General features: G+C 44.4%; 1 long non-coding RNA gene across 1 annotated transcript in view; it reads left to right on the top strand.

Moving 5' to 3' along the window:
- LOC136580586 (uncharacterized) overlaps positions 1 to 11,268 on the top strand; it is a 38,994-nt gene extending 27,726 nt beyond the window's left edge. Inside the window, exon 4 of the long non-coding RNA XR_010786979.1 lies at positions 9,836 to 11,268. This is a non-coding gene — a long non-coding RNA (uncharacterized lncRNA). The remainder of the gene's footprint in view (positions 1 to 9,835) is intronic.
- Positions 11,269 to 22,391: the final 11,123 nt, after the last annotated feature.

Genomic DNA, 22,391 nt, shown 5'->3' with positions numbered 1-22,391 from the left:
TCGCTACCTGTAATCCGTAATTTACAAGAAGCCCCGGGAACGCTCGCCTTCATGCAGTTCAAGGAGCAGCTTGTTGAGTGTCTTCTGTGTGAGACCGCTGCACCACAGCAAGATTACAAAGCCTCACAGAGCGCCACTTTTTACACACCATCCCCGCTGCTGAGGTCACGAAATACCCCCAAAAAAGCGAGAGGGGGGGGGGAAATACCCGGTTTTCTTGCCCCATGTGCCCATCCCAACCAGCCTCCGTAATTACCCCTATCTTCGGACCTAAAACGCAGTTTATATTATTACTTTTATCTAATATTTAGGGAATGCCAAAAAATGGGGATGGCGGGGGGGGGGGGGGGTATTTTTAGGAAGTCAATTTTTTTTCCGTATAAGTGGGCAATGGGGCCTGGAATCCAGCGGGCATTCCCTCCATTATGGGCCTAGCCATGTGTCCTGTAAGTAGATTAGGGCCACAATGCATATGTTTCTGAACACGGGACACACCCTTAGATGAATTCGTTAAGGGGTCTAATTTTCAAAATGGGGTCATTTGAGAGGGTTCCTTATCGTTTGGTTGCTCAATGGCTCTACAAATGGGCAATAGGGCCTGGAATTTATTCCGTTGTACCCTGAAATCCAACGGGTGCTCCTTCCATTATAGACCTAGCTATGTTTCCTTTAAGTAGATTAGGGCCACAATGGGTATGTTTCTGAATACGGGACAAACGGGGGTATTCATTTTGGGGTGAACGTCTTCATTCCTATGTACACTGTACAAAAAAAACTGTTTTTAAATTGACACAATTGCCAAAAAAATGAAAATCATAATTTTTTCCTTCTGCTTGGCTTAGATTCATTCAAAAACTGTGAAGTCAAAAAAGTCATCGTACCCCTAGATAAATTCGTTAAGGGGTCTAAGTTTTAAAATGGGGTCACTTGTGGGGGTTCTCCATCGTTTTGGTCACGCAAGAGCTCTACAAGTGTGCAATAGGGCCTAAATCTCGTTCAAGCAAAATTTCTGTTCCAAAAGCCACCGGTTGCTCCTTTCATTTTGGGCCCCATTGTGCATACAGACGTAATACTAGGGCCACAATGGGTATGTTTCTGAGCATGGGACAAACAGGGGTATCCATTTTGGGGTAAAAGTCTTCATTCATTTATGTGCTGTACAAAAAAACTGCTTTTAAAAAGACAGAATTACCAAAGAAATGAAAAATCGTAATTTTTTTTTCTTCTGCTTGACTTAGATTCATTCAAAAACCATGAAGTCAAAAAAGTCATCGTTCCCCTAGATAAATTCGTTAAGGGGACTACTTTTCAAAATGGGGTAACTTGTGGGGGTTCTCTATCGTTTTGGTCACTCAATGGCTCTACAAGTGTGCAATAGGGCCTAAATCTCCTTCAAGCAAAATTTCTGTTCCGAAAGCCACCCATTGTGTATGCAGACGTAAAACTAGGGCCACAATGGGTATGTTTCTGAGCACTGGACAAACAGGGGTATCCATTCTGGGGTGCAAATCCTCATTTTCATGTGTATTATAGAAAAAAGTCCTGTCTTTAAAATGACATATTTGCAAAAATATGAAATTTTAGTTTTTCTCTTCTCAATTGCATTGACTCCTGAAAAAAAAACTGTGGGGTTAAAATACTAATGACACCCCTCAGTGAATACGTTAAGGGGTGTAGTTTTTAAAATGTGGTCACTTGTGGGGGTATCTATCATTTTGACTCCTTTGAGCCTTTCCAATCTTGGCTTGGTGTAGTAAAACAAAGTGTTCCTCAAAATGCTGAAAAGTAATGTTAAATTTGTACGTCTCCTAAATGGTTAAAAAAAACCGAAAGTTTTTCCAATGTGCTCCCAAAATAAAGTAAACGGATGGAAATATAAATCTTAGCAAAAATTTCTATATTATGTTTGCACATATTTGAGATATTGCAGTTGGAAATGTGAAAAAAAGATTTTTTTCAAAATTTTCCCAATTTTGGCGCTTTTAATAAATAAACACAAATTCTATCGGTCTTTTTTTTCCGCCTAAATGAAGTACAACATGTGGCGAAAAAACAATGTCAGAATCGCTTGGATATGCAAAACCTTTCTGGTGTTTTTCCATGTTAAAGTGACACATGTCAGATTTGCAACATTTGGCCTGGTCATTAAGGCGCAAACAGGCTTGGTCACTAAGGGGTTAATGCAAGCTAGATTATAAAATGCTCTGACTATTAGGGCTAGCTAATCAACTAATGAATTCAAGATTAATTATTAAATTTTCTTGGTTGTTAACTAACCAAAATACAAATGTTTTGTATTTTGTTACATTTAGGTATTTTCATGCATCAAACACCTGACTATAATTTAGAGCTAAAGAGAATACGGTGTAGTGATTGAAGCCTGTGATAGACCTTCCGCACTGCTGAGTAAGGGTGAAGTCACACGAACGTATATCGGCTCGGTTTTCACGCCGAGCCGATATACGTTGTCCTCGTGTGCAGGGGGGGGGGGGGGGAGTATGGAAGAGCCAGGAGCAGGAACTGAGCTCCCGCCCCCTCTCCGCCTCCTCTCCGCCCCTCTGCACTATTTGCAATGGTAAGAGGCGGGGCTGGGGTGGGGCTAAGTTCTGTGAATTGGACCCGCCCCTGTCCCACCTCTCCCCATTGCAAATAGTGCAGAGGGGCGGAGAGGAGGCAGAGAGGGGGGCGGGAGCTCAGTTCCTGCTCCTGGCTCTTCCATCTTCCCCCCCCCCCCCCGCGCAGATGAGGACACCATATATTGGCTCGGCATGGAAACCGAGCCGATATACGTTCGTGTGACTTCACCCTAATAGTGAATAGCTCTGGGAGCATCACTAGTAGAAGTCTGGGGACTGGCGATAACTAGTGTCAGGATAATAAATGGTATATCTAAGGCTACCTTATACACGTTTTGACTTTAATACTGGTGGATGTACAAGGTACTTAGGATGCTGTTCTACAGAACAGAGCTACTATTGATGTTATTTGATCATAGAAGTAAGAAATTTTGTGGTATTTGTTATTTAATCCTAACTGATAGTTTTATTGATTTCCCAGTTCCTGGTTCAGTGTATTTTTGGGTCTTTGCTGATTTTTCTACATACTTTGTAGTATAGTGGTAAACTTCTATATTCCTTAGCTGTTGCATTCAGTGCATACCTGATATAATATTTATACAATAATTGGTTCTCGGGTTCGTTAACACACAGATTTGTAGTTTTATGTTTTGTTAAAAAGATGAAAATGGTTGTTTAGGTGAAATCCAACTCAGATACAACTAAATGGTTGCGTCATGCTGCATCATCTATCCCAGTATGCGGCAGACATGAATCATCTGCTCTCATACCCAGGGTTAGAAAAGAGGCCTTAGGGACAAGCTGGTGCCACCCTATGTGGGTGTAATCAGACAGTTATGGATGGTTCCTAGGAACCTCCTTCTTCCTAGTTAAAGGGGTTGTCCCGTGGCGAAATCCAAAAAAAATTTTTTCTACATACCCCCACATTGTGCCCCGTTAAAAACAATCCCTTTGTTATTTAAAAAAAAAAATCACTTACCTGCATCCCCGTTCGGGCAGTTTCTTCTTTTCTTCTTTTAAAGATAGCCGCCGGTCCTTTCCCAAGGATGCACCGCGGTTTTCTACCATGGTGTACTGCGGGTCTTCTCCCATGGTGCACCATGGATTATCTTCTCCTGTCTTGCGTTCCACTGCCGATTACAGCCACCTAATTGGCTGATCGGCACCACGTGACGGAGGCGGAGCTACGATGACGATGCGCAGACCAGCTCTCCGGCGCGAGCACGCTGGAGCGGCCCCATTCAACAGAGCAGAAGACCGGACAGCACAAGCGCGTCCAAAGAAGCCAGAAGATGCAGAAATTAGTCGGAGCCATGGAGACGGGGACGCCAGCAACGGAGTGGGTAAGTGTATAACTTCTGTATGGCTCATATTTAATGCACGATGTATATTACAAAGTGCATTAATATAGCCATACAGAAGTGTATAACCCCACTTGATTTCACAGGGGCAACCCCTTTAAGTAAGGCAACACATTCCCTAGGGACCTCGATGATTGGAACATTCCAAGGCCCTAGATTAAATGACCTGGGGTTATTGAGCCCTGTTCTGTGTTTCTCTAAACACTTATTGTTTATAATTAAAATATCTTTGTATTCTGAGAAGTTAATAATGTATGGTCAACCCTGTGCCTTCGTGCGTTTGGTTGGCATTTTAGATGTTAAATGGGTTGTCCCATTGTGTGATGTGGGTGTGTGCACTTCTATATGGCCATTACAATGCACTTTGTAATATACATTGTGCATTGTAAATTGGCCATACAGAAGTTATTTACTCACCTACAGGGGTGCCCCCCCCCCCCCCCCCGTATTGACTATCCCGTCTCCCTGGCTACGACTAGTTCTTCCAGCCAGCTTCTCCAGTAGTCGGGCATGCGCAGTAGAGATCCTCCTTCTGTGGACAAGCCTGGTATTCTTCACACATGCCCAGTAGCTCTCTTCAGTCCAGGCCTGCTGCTGTGAGGATTACAAGTGTTCAGCTGTCATGGAGGCGGAGGGTGAGTGTAACGGGGGGGGGGGGGGGGGGGGGGCTGTCAGTGTGCTGTTCGGGTGTCTGTGGGTGGGGGGGCTGTCAGTGTGCTGTTCGGGTGTCTGGGTAGTGGGGGCTGCTGACAGTGTGCTGGTCGGGTGTCTGGGGGGAGGGGGGCTGCTGACAGTGTGCTGGTCTGGGGGGAGGGGGGCTGCTGACAGTGTGCTGGTCGGGTGTCTGGGGGGAGGGGGGGTGCTGATAGTGTGCTGGTCAGGTGTCTCGGGGGAGGGTGCTGGTCCGGTGTCTGGGGGGAGGGGGGCTGCTGACAGTGTGCTGGTCGGGTGACTGGGGCGAGGGGGGGGCTACTGACAGTGTTTTGGTGAGGTGTCTGGTGGGAGGGGAGGCAGCTGACAGTGTGCTGGTCTGGGGGGAGGGGGGCTGCTGACAGTGTGCTGGTCGGTGTTTGGAGGGAGGAGGGGTGCTGACAGTGTGCTGGTCAGTGTCTGGGGGGAGGGGGGCTGCTGTCAGTGTGCTGGTTGGGTGTCTGGGGGGAGGGGTAGTGCTGTCGCCATAGGGTGTGCTGTCACATAGACTTGGCGCTGTGTGGTGTGCTGTCACATAGACTTGTCGCTGTGGAGTGTTCTGTCACATAGACTTGTCGCTGTGGGGTGTGCTGTCACATAGACTTGTCGCTGTGGGGTGTGCTGTCACATAGACTTGTCGCTGTGGGGTGTGCTGTCACATAGACTTGTCGCTGTGGGGTGTGCTGTCACATAGACTTGTCGCTGTGGGGTGTGCTGTCACATAGACTTGTCGCCGGGGAGAGAGTGGGGGGTGTTGTCACAGTAATTTGTCACTGTGGGGTGGGAGGGGGGCTGTGACAGTAATTTGTCGCGCTGGGGGGGTTGGCGGAAGGCTGTCACAGTAATTTATCACAGGGTGTAATCCTGTGCAGGAAGGGGAGGAAGTGAGCTTTGTCTATTGTGAATGGTGGGTCCTGTGTTATCTATATACAGGTGTCACTGTACTTGTGGGGGGGGGGGGGTGCCTTTAGTGTGAGACTGGGCGGGGGCTGTGGAGGGTTATTGTGGAGGGTGCACTGGGGGGGCACTTAGGGGGGGTACTGTGGAGGGGTCATTGTGAGGGGGGCACTGAGGGGGGTACTGTGGAGGGCGCACTGTGTGTGGGCACTGTGGAGGGGTGCACTGAGAGTTGTCATTATGGGGGACACACTGGGGGGGGGGGTCATTGTGGGGGGTGCACTGTGTGGCGGCATTGTGGGGGGGTGCACTGTGTGTGGGCACTGGAGGGGGGGGACTATGGGAGGACACTGTGTAGGGGGACTGTGGAGGGCATGTGTGTGGGGGCAGTGTGGAGGGGGCATTGTGTGTGGGCACTGTGAGGGGTGGGGGGGGCGTGTGTGTGTGTGTAGGGCATGTTTGGTGCTACTTTCACTTTCAATGGCAGAGGATCGCAATCCTTTGCTATTGAAAGTAATGTTAGAGATCATGATCTCCTGCTACTGCTCTGACAGCTGTAGCAGGAGATTCATTCATCTCCCCGGCAAGTCCCCTCATCACTGGACACTGGGACACTGCTGTCGCAGTGTCCAGTGATGAGGGGGCATGCCGGGGAGATAAAGGAATCTCCTGCTACTGCTGTCAGAGCAGTAACAGGAGATTGCACTGCTCTCTCTGCTCTTCCGTTGCTTTGAATGGGGCCGGCCGGCTGCTGGCTCCATTCAAAGCAGTGAAGCGTGCGTCTCCATTATGACGCCGGAGAGAGAGAGAGAGCAGTTCATCATTGGAACTACCCAGTGGCGCCATATTTGAAAAATTCTTCAGGCCAGCTTTTTAAAGTGAAGAAAAGGAATAAAAAGGTGAGCAAAATATCAATTTTTATGTGTAATGCTGTAGTGTGTGATGCCTTTACTCCAGAGGGCATTAATGGGGAAAAAAAATCAGTTTGGGTGGCGGGACAACCCCTTTAAATCCTTTATGGCCGCCTGCAGATGGGCGGGATTCCCCGCAGAATTTCAGCCCGTACACGCCTGCATAGGATTGCATTTCACGCAATCCTATGCAAACTGCCGCGGTTTGTCTGCGCGAAATCCCGCGCAGCAAACAAACCGAGCCCCCACAGAAACGTCACTCACCGGCCGCCGGCTCCGCTCTGTGCATGCGCCGGCTGTCCGGCAGCCGGCACATGAAAGAGTTGGAGCTGCGGGAGCAGGTGAGTTGCGCGCTGCTCTCTGCAGGCGCTCAGGTCTGGTCCCGCTGCGAGATTTCTCGCAGCGGATCCAACCCGGCCGTCTGCAGACGGCCTATCTTGTATGTTTATATTTTGTTTATATTTCTTTGACCAATCATAACATATGAATTGTAATAGATTTGAATTATTGCAATTGAACATGTGACCCTATAAAAGATTCGCATGTCACTCAAACAGATTACTTTGGATCACATCCCCTACTGTGTGATTTGATGTTAGTCTCCTGAGCTTAGCTTACCTCTAGTAATTTAATTTAGACCCCAAATAGCATATCATATAGCAAATATTGGTTTGCACTAACACCGGCCTTAGGAATTACAAAGTGTCACAACTACTATGCACTGCGTGAAACCAGTCTTAGGAATTACAGACAAATTGCCATGACTACTATGTGCTGTGTGAAACCGACCATATGAATTACAGACAAAGCGCCACGACTACTATGCACTACGTAAAACCGTCCGTATAAATTACAGACAAAGTGCCATGACTCCTATACGCATCATGAAACAGACCTTAGGAATTACAGACAAAGTGTCACGACTTTTATGTGCTACATGAGACCAGCCTTAGGAATCATAGAATGGTACAGTTGGAAGGGACCTCCAGGGTCATCAGGTCCAAGCCACTGCTCAGTGCAAGATTCACTAAATCATCCCAGACAGATATTTGTCCAGCCTTTGTTTGAACATTTCCATTGAAGGAGAACTCGCCACCTCTCGTGGTAACCTGTTCCACTCATTGATCACCTACAGTGTCAGAAAGTTTTTTTTTTTATAATATCTAATTTGTGTCTTCTCCCTTTCAGTTGCATGCCATTGCTTCTAGTCTTTCCTTGTGCAAATGAAAATAGAGCTGACCCCTCTGCACTGTTACAGCCCTTCAGATATTTGTAGACAGCTATTAAGTCTCCTCTCAGCCTTCATTTTTGGAAGCTAAACATTCCCAGATCCTTTAACTGTTCCTCATAGGACATGATTTGCAGACTGCTCACTATCTTGGTAACTCTTTTCTGAACTTGCTTCAGTTTGTCTATGTCTTTTTTAAAGTGGGATGCCCAGAAGTGAACACGTATGAGGTCTGACTAAGAAAGAGTAGAGGGGAATAATTACCTCATGTGATCTAGACTCTATGCTTCTCTTAATACATCCCAGAATTGTGTTTGCCATTTTGGCTGCTGCATCACTGTTACGGCACTCTGCCCCCCGAGCGCCAAGTGGGATGCCCTAATCTTCCCGCACCCCACTGTCCCTGCCTACTTGCCTCGGCCCTGGCTAACCCCAGGCGGACAACTGGACGGCGGTCCCTGCCCTGGCTAGGGACCTGGCGGCTGACAAGCGGGAAACTACCTAATGGGGGGAACAGAGTGCCGACAGAGGAGGCAGATGAATCAGACCAACAAAACTGACAAGGGTGGAGATGGAACTCACAGGCAAACTGGCAGGGTGCTGGATAGCAACTAGTGCTGACTGGGCCAGACTAGATTAGAGGCAAACAGAAACAACAAAAACAGACTGAGTAACAGGGGACCAGAGGGAGCTGACCAACAACTAGGGACTGACTGAGGAGAACCGCAGACAGACTGGCTAGGTGCATGCAGAACCAATAACTGGCAGTGAGCTCACCTCACTGCCCGTCTTTTAACCACAAGGTTCCGCCCAGGGGCGGAGAGTGGGAGGAGGCAACTCCGCCCACTGCTGTATAAAAAGAACGGAGGAGGGCGGGCGGCACCCTACGGGCGGACACGCCCATGCCGCCGCCCACAGCTGCTGGGACAACCTCGACACAGTGCTCCAGGCCGCCGGAGCCGACGCCGGAGCGCCGCGCCGCGCTGTATGGTAACAATCACATTCTTCAGTTCAGTCTATAATCTATTAGTATACCCAAGTCTTTTTCACATGTGCTGCTGCTTGGTCCAATTCCTCCTATTCTGTATGTGCTTTCTTCATTTTTCTTGCTCAGATGTAGGACTTTGCATTTCTCCCTGTTAAATACCATTCTGTTAGTAGCTGCCCACTGTGCAAGCTTTTCTAGATCTTTTTGAATACTCTCTCTCTCTTCCGTAGTGTTAGCTATCCTTCCTAGCTTTGTGTCGTCTGCAAAATTTATCAGTTCCCATCAATTCCCTCCTCATTTATAAAATATTGCACTACACTGGGCTTAGGACAGAGTGTTGTGGTACCCCATTCGATACATTCTTCCACTTGGATGTGCAGCCATTTATGACCACTCTTTGAGTATGATTACTCAGCCAGTTGTAAATCCACCTAACAGTTGCCTTGTCAATCCCATATTTGGTCATTTTTTCAATAAGTATAGTATGAGATACTTTATCTTGACCTTAGTAAAGCATTTGACAAACTATATCCATCGCATTTCCCTGATCAACCCAGTCGGTGATTGTGTCATAGAAGGAAATTAGATTAGTTTGGTATGACTTGTTTGTTACAAACCCAAGCTAGCTCTGGTTAATTACTCCATTTTCATTCAAGTACTTGCATACATGCTGTTTAATAATTTGTTCAAAAATCTTTCCCGGTATAGAAGTGAGGCTCACAGGCCTGAAGTTTCCTGGATCCACCTTCTTCCCTTTTTTGAAGATAGGGACAATAAGACAAAGTGTCGCTATTCCTATGGGCTGCGTGAGATCTGACTTAGGAATTACAAAGTGTTATGAGTACTATGGGCTGCGTGAAACCAGCCTTAGGAACTACAGAATAAGTGCCATGACTAATATGCACTGTGTGAAACTGTCCTTAGGAATTACAGACAAAGTGTCACTACTATGTGCTGCATGAGGCTGGCCTTTGTAATTTCTTAGGCCAGTTTCCCGCATTGCATAGTAGTCGTGGCACTTTGTCTGTAATTCCTAAGTGCCATGACTCCTAAGCGCTTCATGAAACCGACAGTTGGAATTACAGAGAAAGTGCCACGACTTCTATGCACTTGTTGACACTCGCTTGAAAGGAAAAAGAGTAACCGCCCTAAAATTTGTCTTTCTCAACCTACTTCACCTACAGATCCAAAAACAGAAGAAGAAGAAGAAATCGCCAAATCTACTCCCCAACCAGTCAAAGAATGTCCATCTCCATTTACTCTGGAAAACCCATTGCTCTGGTATTTGAATCCATTCTTTCATCTAGTATATCAAGCACCCTCACCCAATCTTGCAGAAGCATCACAATCTCTTTCAGTTTCATCTTCATCGGCAAGTTCGCCCACTTCATCTATCTCATTAAACTGTACGCCGACTTTCCCAACATTGTCACCAACTCCAAGAAAAGACTACCAACATTGCCCACATTTCTGAGGAGATCTACCCGATCCACACATCGCCAACCACCACCAAGATTCCTACAAATTACATCTTATCAATCCCATCTATTCGGAAAACTACTTTATGTATTGCAACATTTGTTACAACCTAACTCAGTGCCCTAAAAGACTACTCAGCGTGTTCCAAAGTTCCAGTTCATAAATTATTGCAACGTTTAAGTCATGTGCCTCAAGAGACTACTTGAAGTTTGCTACTAGTTCATGTTTGTTTTATATGCTCACATTTTCTTCTACCCTCTTTTCAGAGACGCTTGTATTAGTGCACTGCACTAGCGTATAGTGGACTTGTCATGTTTTCTTTGGACTCTTGCACATCCTTGTGGCGGTTCTGCCACCAACAGAAGATTTACCAAGAATCAAGCTGTTGTTTCTGCTGCATGTTTTCTTCCAGGATGCACATGCAAACTTTTCACAGGACTCTAAAGTTATGTTGTGTTGTGATTGTTGCCTAACTACAAATTCCCTTCCTCACAGGTTGTCTACCATCCAGTACATTTCCTTCATGTCTTGACTGCATTAAATGTTTATGCATATTTTGTTTGCCTGTGGGAAGAACTATGTAGGTGCACCCTAGCAAGCTGGGAGCTAGGATTCCGTCCTAAACCAACGTGTTAGGGTTAAACTCTAGTTTGCGAACTCTAAACTTATGTACTGTCATACATACCTGGTAGGCACACCTTTCCGTCCCTCGCAGCTCAGTACGGCCGAGGGATGCTATGTTTTTAAGTGGGGGGAACTGCAGGGGCCCAGCGATTCCTACAGTACACTCACACCAACACTAGTCCTGTCTCACCTGTCTATGTGCCATCCATGGACATAGAAGGTGCCGTCTGTAGTAGAGACCCTGTTTCTCCCCTTCTCTCCACTAAGCCTGGATCTTAGCTCTGATGTCAGCTGGTGTCCTATTGGCTGATAGTCAGCTTCAATCTCACTGGTGCAGAGTCCAAGGGCGTGAAAGCCACAACACAAGTCCCTTTGCAAGAGTAGGAGGAGTTTAAAAAGTGCGAGAAAGAAACAAGAGATAAAAGGAGGGGTCAGTGAGCAGTTAGGGCTCCCACACACTTGCGTTTGCGTTTTTTTGTTAACGCGATTGTCAATGGGACTTACTAATGTTAAAAATGCAACGCACCAAAAATGCAATTGCATTGCGTTTTTAACATTAGAAAGTCCCATTGACAATCGCGTTAGCAAAAAACGCAAATGCAAGTGTGTGGGAGCCCTTAGGCAGACTCAGCCAGGTGTGAGAGAGGAGAGGTTGCAGTCAGTCATTTTAAAAGAGGAGGAGGTACATATACAGAAGCAAGTCAGCAGCACGGTTTCTGCCAAGGTCGAGCGTGGTGTAAACCTGCTCCCTTGGCATCCCACAGCAGAGGGAAGAAGAACCTTTCTGAGTTCAGCCTTCTACAAATAGTGAGTCATAGCTACGAGGTGAATTCAAAGCCAAGATTAGTCTTCCAGCCACTTTTTCCTCTGCTTCATATACACTTCACTAAAATGTAAATCAATCCTTCATCTAAAGCAGCTAGTGGGGAAATTGTCTTACAAATAAATCGACAGGAAAGGAAAAGAGAGAGCGTTGAAGTCTTAACCAAATCAAAATCACTGTATTTTTCATTGTGTTCAATTGCCTGCTTAGCGCTGCATCTTCTTGTTCCTGTTACAAATACTTTCACGGAGAACTGTGAATTCAATTTGTACTTCAAATATCAAAGTTAGTAAATCTGTACACTCCCAGATTTCTTAACTATTGCTGAACTAGACTCTGTTATTTCTTCAGCATTCCATCCCGAGGGTCCAGTTGGAGTGTTGGCGTCACCGTGACAAAACTAGGCCTACTGGCCATACGTGTTACAGTAAGTTCTTTGTAGCCGTTACAATAGCATAACCTGGGTATCTCCTGTAAATAAATGTATATGTACAGGTGGTATAATTTATATATCTCCTGTATATAGTGATAGGAATAGGTTATACCAGCGTGGTCGGTACGACTACCATACAAGATGTATAACTTATACCAGTAGTACATATAATTATATACAGGAGATATTTAGGTTATATCAGCATGCTCCATATCACTATATAAAGGAAGATGTACAACTCCTGTATGTAGTTATTTAGACCATGCTGGTATAACCTGGATATCTCCCGTATATAATTGTATATGTACAGCTGGTATAACTTATACCAGCTATACATATATGATTACATGTGGTACATACCTTGTGTGTGTGCAGTGCAGGCACATTCAGGAAAACCTTCTAAACTGATAGAACAAGGACAATGAAGCCTTGTACGAGCTGTGATGACATCACGCACATCGTCTGCCAAAACACTCGCTCAGGAGGTCTCACAAGCTATTGGAACATCAATTAGCACCATAACCATCCAAAGGCATCACAGAAGGGGAAATAAAAAATTTAAAACAATCACAGAAAATGGCCGTTACTTACTGAGTGACGAGTGCATATAGATGCATCCTCTCACCATGCAGGTAGCTGACTACCAAATGGAGGAACGAATAACATCTGTGCAGGACACCGATAAGACTCACACTGCCTCTTGATAATGAGGGGGTGGCTGCTTGGTGTATACTCCCACACATAGTGGATACAGGGTGCCAGACCATTCTGATATATGTAGTTCACCATGCAGACCAGCAACCTATTAATGCCGCCATGATAATTTGGCGGGTTGCCCTGCATTTCCAACAGTGAACCACATTGGTACTGCCACCCTGGGCTTTCCCAGGAGTCTGAAAGCCACACTGCATGTGAATGATAGATAATAAATGCAAGGCATTTGGTAGTCAGCTACCTGCATGGTGTGAGGATGCATCTATATTCACTCCTCACTCAGTAAATAACCATCCAAAGAGAACTGTATTTGAAGAGTTACAAATATCACAGCAGTGAATACACGAAACCACCTGTGGTGGTGCTTGGAACATTTTTCTTGGACTGCAAATGAGTGGAAGAAAGCATTGTACACAGCTGAATCACAGTGCATCATCTTCTTATCGGATGGCCTCATTTGGGTGTGGCAGATTCCCTGAAGAGCAGTATCTACGTGACTGTATCATTCTAACAGTGAAGTTTGGAAAAGGTTCTGTTATGAGGCTGAGGTGTTTCTGCTAAGAAGGACTTGAGCCATCAGTTATAGTGAAGTCCATCTTCAATGCAATGGGTACAGAGACATTCTAGACAATGTGGCATCACCTTCCCTGTGGCAATACTTTGGTATAGCTCAATGTCTCTGTGAAGATGATTAACCCCCTTAATGACGCGGCTCCTTTTTTCCCCCATTTTCGTTTTTTCCTCCCCCCTTTGAAAAATTCATAACTCCTTTCTTTATCCATTGACGTCACTGTATGAAGGCTTGTTTTTTGCGGGACGAGTTGTAGTTTTCAATTATGCTATTTAAAGTACCATATGTTGTACTGAAAAACTTTTTAGAAATTGTAAGTGGAGTAAAATGCAAAAAAAAAAAAAGGACATTCCGCCATCTTTCAGTGCGATTTGTTTCTACGGCGCACAAACTGCAGCAAAAACGATGCTTTGATCGCTACTGCAGTATGACGTAATGCTGCAGCATTATGTCATACTGCCATTTGACAGGCAGCCTATCAAGCCACCCCATGGGGATTTTCTTTCAGAAAGCCTCCTGGCTGCCATGACACCTGCACGGTTCCCCCATTCTCACTGCGCTGGGAGACCTAAACATCGTTCGGGGGATTTAAATGCGGATGTCAGAACTGACAGCGGCATTTAAAGGGTTAATAGCTGCAATCGGCCGCACATCCGATAGTAAAAAACAGCTCACGCCCACGCTGTATGAAGAGAGGTCACCCTGCGACCTCTCTGCATACATACCCCGACGCTCCAGGACGTAAATGTACGTCCTGGAACGGGAAGAGGTTAAGCACCATGTCATACAAGCATGCAGTGTTGAGGAGCAGAATCTCTGCAAACTTCATTGGCCAGACCAAAGTCTGGATCTCATTCCAATCAAGCATTTTTGGGATGAACTATCATGCCATATCCATATACGTCTAATATATCCAACATCCCCCACATCACTATCTGAAGCTCTCTCCAAGGAATGGAGGCAAATCCTTCCACACAGCTATAGCAATTTGGTGGAAAGCAGTCCAGGAGGGTTACTGCCGTCATTAAGGCCAAAGTCTGTCCAACACCGAATGGAAAAATAGAAATAAAATCAAATTTCATCACTTTCTATGCATGTCCCAATATGTTTCTTAACCTAGCGTATATTGTTATTCAGTGACCTCTTTCAATATACAATTTTTTATGCATTGGCACATAATTTTGTATCTCTATATAGTTCCTTAACCCCTTGAGTGGCACGCCCGGAAATTTTCCAGGACGAGCTCCACTACTCATAACGATATAGCCCGGAAGATTTCCGGGCTATGTATCACTATGGGAGCTGCAGAGCACAATGCCACAAGCTGTGGTATTGTGCTCTGCCTGCACAGTCCCACAGAGAACAAAGCAGGACATTGAAAAACAGAAGCAGGAAGATATTGCTGATATGCCGGCAATCTCCTGCTTCCAAAGTCCTGCTTTGTTTACAGGTTGCCATAGAGACCATGGGCTTGTCAAAAGCAAGCCAATGGTCTCTGTGGCAGGGAGAGCTGGTGCTTGGCTGTCAGAGGACAGCAGGGCACCAACTCTTATAGCAGAGATCAGAGAAAACCTCTGCTCTCTGCTGTGTTAATCCTTTACATGCTGCAGTCTATGTGACTGCAGCATGTAAAGGGCTGTCACTATCGGACCCCCTCGCAATGTTATCAGGGGGTCCTGATGGGTCTCTGTGGAAGTCCCCTAAAGGGACAAAAAAAGTAAAAACAAAAACACTTGTCTCCCTTTACTTTGTAAAAAATGTTAAAATAAAATTAGACGTGGTATCCCTCCGTCATAATGACCCAGAGAAGGAAGTTAGTACATTATTTAACCCCTTAATGGCACGGCCCCTTATTTTCTTTTTTCCCCATTTCTTTTTTTCCTCCCTCCGTTTAAAAAATCATAACTCTTTTATTTATTCATCGACGTCGCTGTATGAGGACTTTTTTTCCCCGAACTAGTTGTACTTTTCAATGATGCTATTTAAAGTACCATGTAATGCACTGAAAAACTTTTACAAAATTTTAAGTGGAGTAAAATGAAAGAAAAATTACATTGCACCATCCTTCAGTGTGTTTTGTTTCTACGGCACACAAACTGCCACAAAAATAACATGATAACTTTAGGCCGCCTGCAGACGGCTGGGTCGGACCCGACCTGAGCGTCTGCAGAGAGCAGCGTGACGCTCACCTGCTCCCGCGGCCCCGACTCTTTCATGTGCTGGCTGCCGGGCAGCCGGCGCATGAGCAGAGCTGAGCCGGTGGCCGGTGAGTGACGTTTCTGTACGGGGCTCTGCGAGCCCCGCACAGAAATAGAGCATGCTGCAATTTGCTTGCCGCGCGACATTTCGTGTGGCCAAATCGCGGCCGTCTGCATAGGATTGCGTTTGTTAACGCAATTCTATGGCAGCTTCCAGGGGCGGAAATTCTGTGGGAAATCCCGTCGTGGAATTTCTGCCCATCTGCAGATGACCATATTCTACAGGTCAGTACGATTACTACGATACCAAACTTGTATAGTTTTTTTTGCTGTAGCACTTGTATTTTTTTTGAAAGATATTTAATTTTTTAAAATAATTTTCTGCTGCATCTTTTGTACACAATAACTTTTTTATTTTTCCATTGACATACTTGAGCAAGGGCTCATTTTTTGCGGGACGTCCTGTGGTTAATGATGGTACCATATTGGAATACATACGACTTTTCGTTGTTTTTTTATTGCATTTTTCTGGGAGACAGGGTGACTGAAAAAGTTCATTTGTGGCGTTATTTTTTTTTTTTTCGGACTACGTTCACCGTGCGGTGTAAATAATGCACGACTTTGATAGATCGGACATTTACAGACGTGGCGATACCAAATATGTATTTTTCTTTTAGGATTTAGATTTTTTTATTATAGATATGGCAAAAGGAGGGTGATTTAAACTTGTATTACTTTTTTTTTTTAAAGTGTGAAAAAGAAAAAAAAACTATTGCAATTTGGTATTGGCATAACCGTACTGGCCTGTAGAATTACTTTAAAACATAATTTATACTGCTCAGAGAATGCAGTGAAAAATAAAAATAAAAAACTTAATCTTGCCACTAGAAAAAATGGAATAAAAAGCGATCAAAATTTTACATGTTCCAAAAAATTAGATAAATGAAGACTAGAGTTCATCCCGCAAAAAACAAGGCCTTCAAGAGCTCTGGCAATGGAAAAATAAAATAAACACGACTCTTGGAATGTGGCGACACAAAAGCAAACCTTTAAGAAAAAAAAAGTTTTAAATGTACAAAAATAGCAAAACACCAAAAAACTGTATAAACTTAGTATCGTCCGGAATCATGTTGACTTAGAGAATAATGTTATCACACTATTTATTCCGCACACTGAACGACGTAAAAATGAAATCTAAAAACAAATGGCAGGATTTCTTTTTTTCCCCCCAATCTCCCTACAATTTTTTTTTTACAAAAGTTATGCAATACATTGTATATAACCAAAAACCATGCCATCAAAAAGTACAACTTGTCCCGCAAAAAACAAGCCCTAATATGGCTGTGTCAATGGAAAAATGAAAAAGTTATGGCTCTTGGAACACGACTGGAAAAATAGTTGAAATTAAATGATTGGCCCATTTAAAAAAACCTGCCCTGGTGTGTACGACAGGGTGGTAAGAAACCCGCCACTGAAGGGGTTAACTTGCACTTCCCTAGTTTCCTTACTGATGCATTTATATTTATTTAATCAATTTTTCCTTAAAGGGGTTGTCCCGCGGCAGCAAGTGGGTCTATACACTTCTGTATGGCCATAATAATGCACTTTGTAATATACATTGTGCATTAATTATGAGCCATACAGAAGTTATAAAAAGTTTTATACTTACCTGCTCCGTTGCTGGCGTCCTCGTCTCCATGGTGCCGACTAATTTTCGCCCTCCGATGGCCAAATTAGCCGCGCTTGCGCAGTCCGGGTCTTCTGCTTTCTTCTATGGAGCCTTTCGTGCAGGATGCCGGCTCCGTGTAGCTCCGCCCCGTCACGTGCCGATTCCAGCCAATCAGGAGGCTGGAATCGGCAATGGACCGCACAGAAGAGCTGCGGTCCACGGAGACAGAGGATCCCGGCGGCCATCTTCAGCGGTAAGTATTGAAGTCACCGGAGCGCGGGGATTAAGGTAAGCGCTCCGGTAAGCTTTCTTTACCTCCCTGCATCGGGGTTGTCTCGCGCCGACCGGGGGGGGGTTGAAAAAAAAAAAAAACCCGTTTCGGCGCGGGACAACCCCTTTAACTCGCATTACGTAATTGTATACATACAATCATACATCATCTTTATTACAGCCATACTTCCTATGTTTAAATATGTTTTTATACGGATAATCACACGTGATCTATTAATGCATAAAGACCAACTTGTCAATTTCCTTGTGTTTTTTTTAAAAATTGTTACTTTATTCATAATATGTTAATATAAACAATCTGACAACTGGCATTTTATCTACACATGTACTGTATATTTAAATCTGGAGGTAGTCATCTTGATAATCACACTCTTGCTCTTTGTCTAGAATTGCTGTGCATTTCCTAAATTCAACACAGTCACTATTCACAAAATGGGATTACAAGTAACGTTTTGATGTAACAGCTTTGTAGGACACTGAATGAACCTGAAATGGTCTATCTGCAAGGTTTTCTTTTTTTCTCCTTTTCTTAATTTTGACCTTTTCAGGTTTCTACAGAACCTGGAAAGTCTATATACATGCACAGTACTTTGTAGCAAATATATATCAATTTTCTGAATTCAGCTTTCTTATTAAGAACGCCTTCACACTGGCGATAAAATCGTGCGATTGTCATATGATGCGAGAGTGTGTGAAAACGCAGAATTATGAAACTGTCGCGGCTTGCCGGTCATGACAGCGTCGTAGTATGGTGGTCTTGATGCAGGTGAAGACCTGTCACCTTCTTATGCAGGACAAGGGTTAATGCACCATGTACAGAGACTACTGGTGCTGTCTTTCTTTGCTGCATGGATGCATGCTGGATTAGTCATGTCTGAGAGAAGAGTGGAGGTGTGCTTCTCTAATTGCTACTAGTCCTCAGGTGTTTAGTAGCTTTATATTCTCCCCCACCCCTTGAGCTCATTGCCGCTTATTTCATTCCATAGTGGAGTACTTGGAGCTTGGAGCTCTTCTGTGCCGGGGTTATTGCTACTTGCAGATAAGTTGCTGCAGGTCCCCCTTCATTTATATTTCTGTTTTCATTTCTGTATTTCTTTGCTGTTCGGTTTATCGCTCCAGAGGCCTCTTTAGGGACAATCAGGGCCCAGGATGAAGACCGTGGGACTGCATCTATGGAGGCGATTACTCCACTTCTAGGCAGGGACCCTTCACCAGCTGCTAGGTTAGCGCAAGGCTTTCTGCTCCATGGAGTGGTGCTGCTGTTCAGAAGAGCGTGGTGTGCGTTTATTTCCAGCTGTGTACGTTCTCTGACGCCGTGCTGAGCATAGTACTTTTTGTGGCGCATAGTCTTTTCTTACTGGTTTACTTCTGTTGTGGTGTGCACTGTTCTACAGTGCATAGTAGTATCAACTGCAGTAGTTGTGAACATCAGTCTGCGTCTATGCGGAGCGTAATGCTTGTGAGACACACGAACGTGATAAAAACCAATGATTTTCAATGGTTTCCTTCACATTTGCAATGTTTTCACTCATGCGATGTGGAGTGAAAAAAATTGCAGCATGTCCTATCTTTCTGTGTTTTGCATTTTTAATCTGCCATGTTTCCCTATGCAGCCTCCATTTTATTGCATCGCAAAGCACAAACTTGTGCTTTTTTTTTTTTGTTCGATTTCAACATTAGGAAGTCCTATTGGCTTTCAAGTTAAGAAATTGTGGCAAAATCGCGTGGAAAAAAACGCTCAAGAAAATCACAAGTGGCAGTGAAGTTTTTGCGAGCAAAAGCAGTGCTGATGCTCAAAAAATGCGGGGAAAAAGTCACCAGTTTTGCTGCGATTTTGTCAAAGCGATATTGTGATTGCCAGTGTGGAGGAGCCCTAAAGAGGTAACTTTAGTTACAAACCTCTTGGTAGTTGTCATCTGCAAAAATAACACTCATGCTCGTCACCGAGACAGAAAAGAATTCCCTAGAGGAATAACTGGATCACCGAGGGAACCACTAACTAAGAAATAAAATATAGCCTTTATTAATCAAATTAAAAAGTGTAACATATATTAAAAGGGCGTGTTTTGACTCTTTATACGTAGCGTGCCTGTCACGACCAATAGGCACTTTACCAATGATGTAATACCTTGAACCGGTCTTATTAGAAAAAATCACTTATAGTGTACCTTGATAGTACCTTTAAGCTATATACACCTGGGGGGTAAGTACCAGAGTATATGCTCAAATGGATATGATAACACTATTATCACCATATCATCTATCCCATTGGGGATAACGCAAAAGGTAAGATATGTATCCTTTATGGTGAAATGTAGACAAAAAATCGTCTTTCAATAAAGCCCACACGATTTCGTCAAATCACTTGTTCAAGGTATACGTTCATCTAGTATGCGATTGGTGGTTAAAGTATACTGCTCACCATCTGCATACAAGAGAATTGCTGCTTAGTGCTTATTAACAAAATGCACTAAATACTTATAACCCCAACAGTGGTACCCAAAGGTCATAATTAGACCCGGTACCACTACCAATTTATAAGTGACTAAAAGAAGAACCAATACAGAGGACAGGACTGGATGTTAGTCCACAGCAAATTGCCCAATGATTGGACTTCTATACGGTGCTAAACCCGTGTAAATAGCACATATGGAATCAGTGTCCAGGAGCAGGACTGGTTAAATTGCGTCACAAACACTCCTGACACTGGATATTAACAAGCTGATTAGCCCACTTGGTCATATAGTAGTAAGTGACCACAACATACAGTCACACTACTGATCACTTAATTTTATGCACAATACCATCTACGCGTTTCAACAGCTTATAACACATAAGCTGTATCATCAGGATGGTCTATTGGATTGCAATAACAAGATAAAGAAATTGCATCACAAATTTAGCCAAGTGTTGCAGCAGCCATTGATGGATGTGACTGCAATGCAACCCTAGCTTATATGAACGGGTAGCGAAGTGAACAGCCTGACCGGCTGTATACAAATGAGCAGCAATGGTCTGTAGCCCAGATGACAGGGCTTAAGAAGACCAAACCACGCCCCCCTGTAACGGGGCTCGTCCCCGCTCAGCCAATCTGCTGTGTTTCCTCTCCTGTCACTTATCAGACCGGGATCTCGCGATAACGACGATCCCGCGCATGCGCAGGACCGCACAGCGTTCATGGATGCCAACCAGCGCCAACCAGGACTCCGGCAGACGCAGCGGCACCCAGACACTATGCAGAACCGGCGCACGTCGTGCACAGGGGAAAGCGGGACACAATACAGCCCCAAACAGGACAATAATAGTAAAGGTGTAAAAAGGGAAATGGATACAGTAGCTGCAGTTAATTATATTAGCAGCATAAACAGCATATACTGATGCATGGAAGCAGGTAAGTATTGGTGCATATAGATGATACTCAATACAAATCATTACAGCATGATGGAATTACTTATGGATCTGGGACCTCTATATTCACATATTACCATGGTCCCAGGATTTTTTGCAACGACCAGCAACCATTTACTGTATGGATTATGCATAAATGAACAATTAAAGGCATATGCCAGTGCATGGAAGAAGGTAAGTATTATAGTATATAGATAATAACAAATACACTCCATTACAACATGATGAATATGATTATGGACCTGGGACCCCTATATTGGCATTCAAGCATAGTCCCCAGATTATTTAGTTACGACCAGTCTCCCATATTGCCACCCTAATATATGATACAAGCAGAGGGTGACAGTAGAGAACCAAAATGTAGAAAATAGTGTACAATATATGCACCAAAGCAAGCACACATACATTATATGCCACACACATACCAGTGGTGGAAATAATGGTGCGATACCATAATATACTGGTAATCATTGGTAACATAGCTCAAAGGCATGATATATATCATAAACCAGATCAATTGTTCCACTAAAGGCAGAATACTGCATGTCTGCTACACTACATCAAGCGGTTATATAAATGCAGAAAACGATAGCTGATCGTTTAACCCCTTCGGACTACAACAATCTAAACGGTGGATCCACCGAGTCTCCTTTTGTAGCAACATTTTATCTATGTTGCCTCTTCTTCCATTTGGTCTAATAATTTCAACTCCCTGAAACTGGATGCAATCAGGATCATTGTTGTGTACATCCCTTATATGGACTGCCAGACTTGTCTTGTCCCCACGATTGACATTCCCGATGTGTTCCAGTACACGTCTACGTAGTTGGCGGATGGTTTTGCCTACGTAGTCAAGTGGGCATGGACAAGTGGCTTTATATACGACGCCACTGGATCTACAGTTAATGAAATCCTTTATTTGGTACGTCATGCCGGTGGAGGAGCTGGAAAAACTATCACCTCGTTTGATATACCTACATGCCTTGCATCCTGTACATCTAAATGTGCCCTTTGGGAGATCCGAACCAAGCCATGTTTTTGTTGGTATCTGAGCTGAAAAATGGCTATGGACCAATCGGTCCCTCAAATTGCGTCCTCGCTTGTACGTAATCAGGGGTTTATTCGGAAGATGTTCAATAATGTCCGAATCTTTACACAGTATATGCCAATATTTGTTCAAAATATATCTGACTTCATTGGACTGATCGTCATAAGTGCCAATAATCCGGATCTTTGCATCACCCTCAACTCTCTTCTTCGGTCTTAGACAATCTTCTCGTTTTAGGTTTTTAGCATGGATATTAGCTTTCTCTATTACCTCTGCAGGATAGCCACGATTACTAAATCTCCTACTCATCTCCTGAGATTTAATCGAAAAGTCGTTGTCAGAGGAACTCATGCATTTTGCCTAGACTGCACTGCATGGAGTTTAACACCATGAGGCTGGATTCAGACGAACGTATATCGGCTGGGTTTTCACGCCCAGCCGATATACGTCCTCTCTCTGCAGGGGGGGAGGCTGGAAGAGCC

The sequence above is a fragment of the Eleutherodactylus coqui genome, chromosome 10 (assembly GCF_035609145.1).
Source record: "Eleutherodactylus coqui strain aEleCoq1 chromosome 10, aEleCoq1.hap1, whole genome shotgun sequence".
Lineage (NCBI taxonomy): Eukaryota > Metazoa > Chordata > Amphibia > Anura > Eleutherodactylidae > Eleutherodactylus > Eleutherodactylus coqui.
Note: the sequence above shows the minus strand (reverse complement) of the source record. Positions and strands in the feature narration are given on the sequence as shown.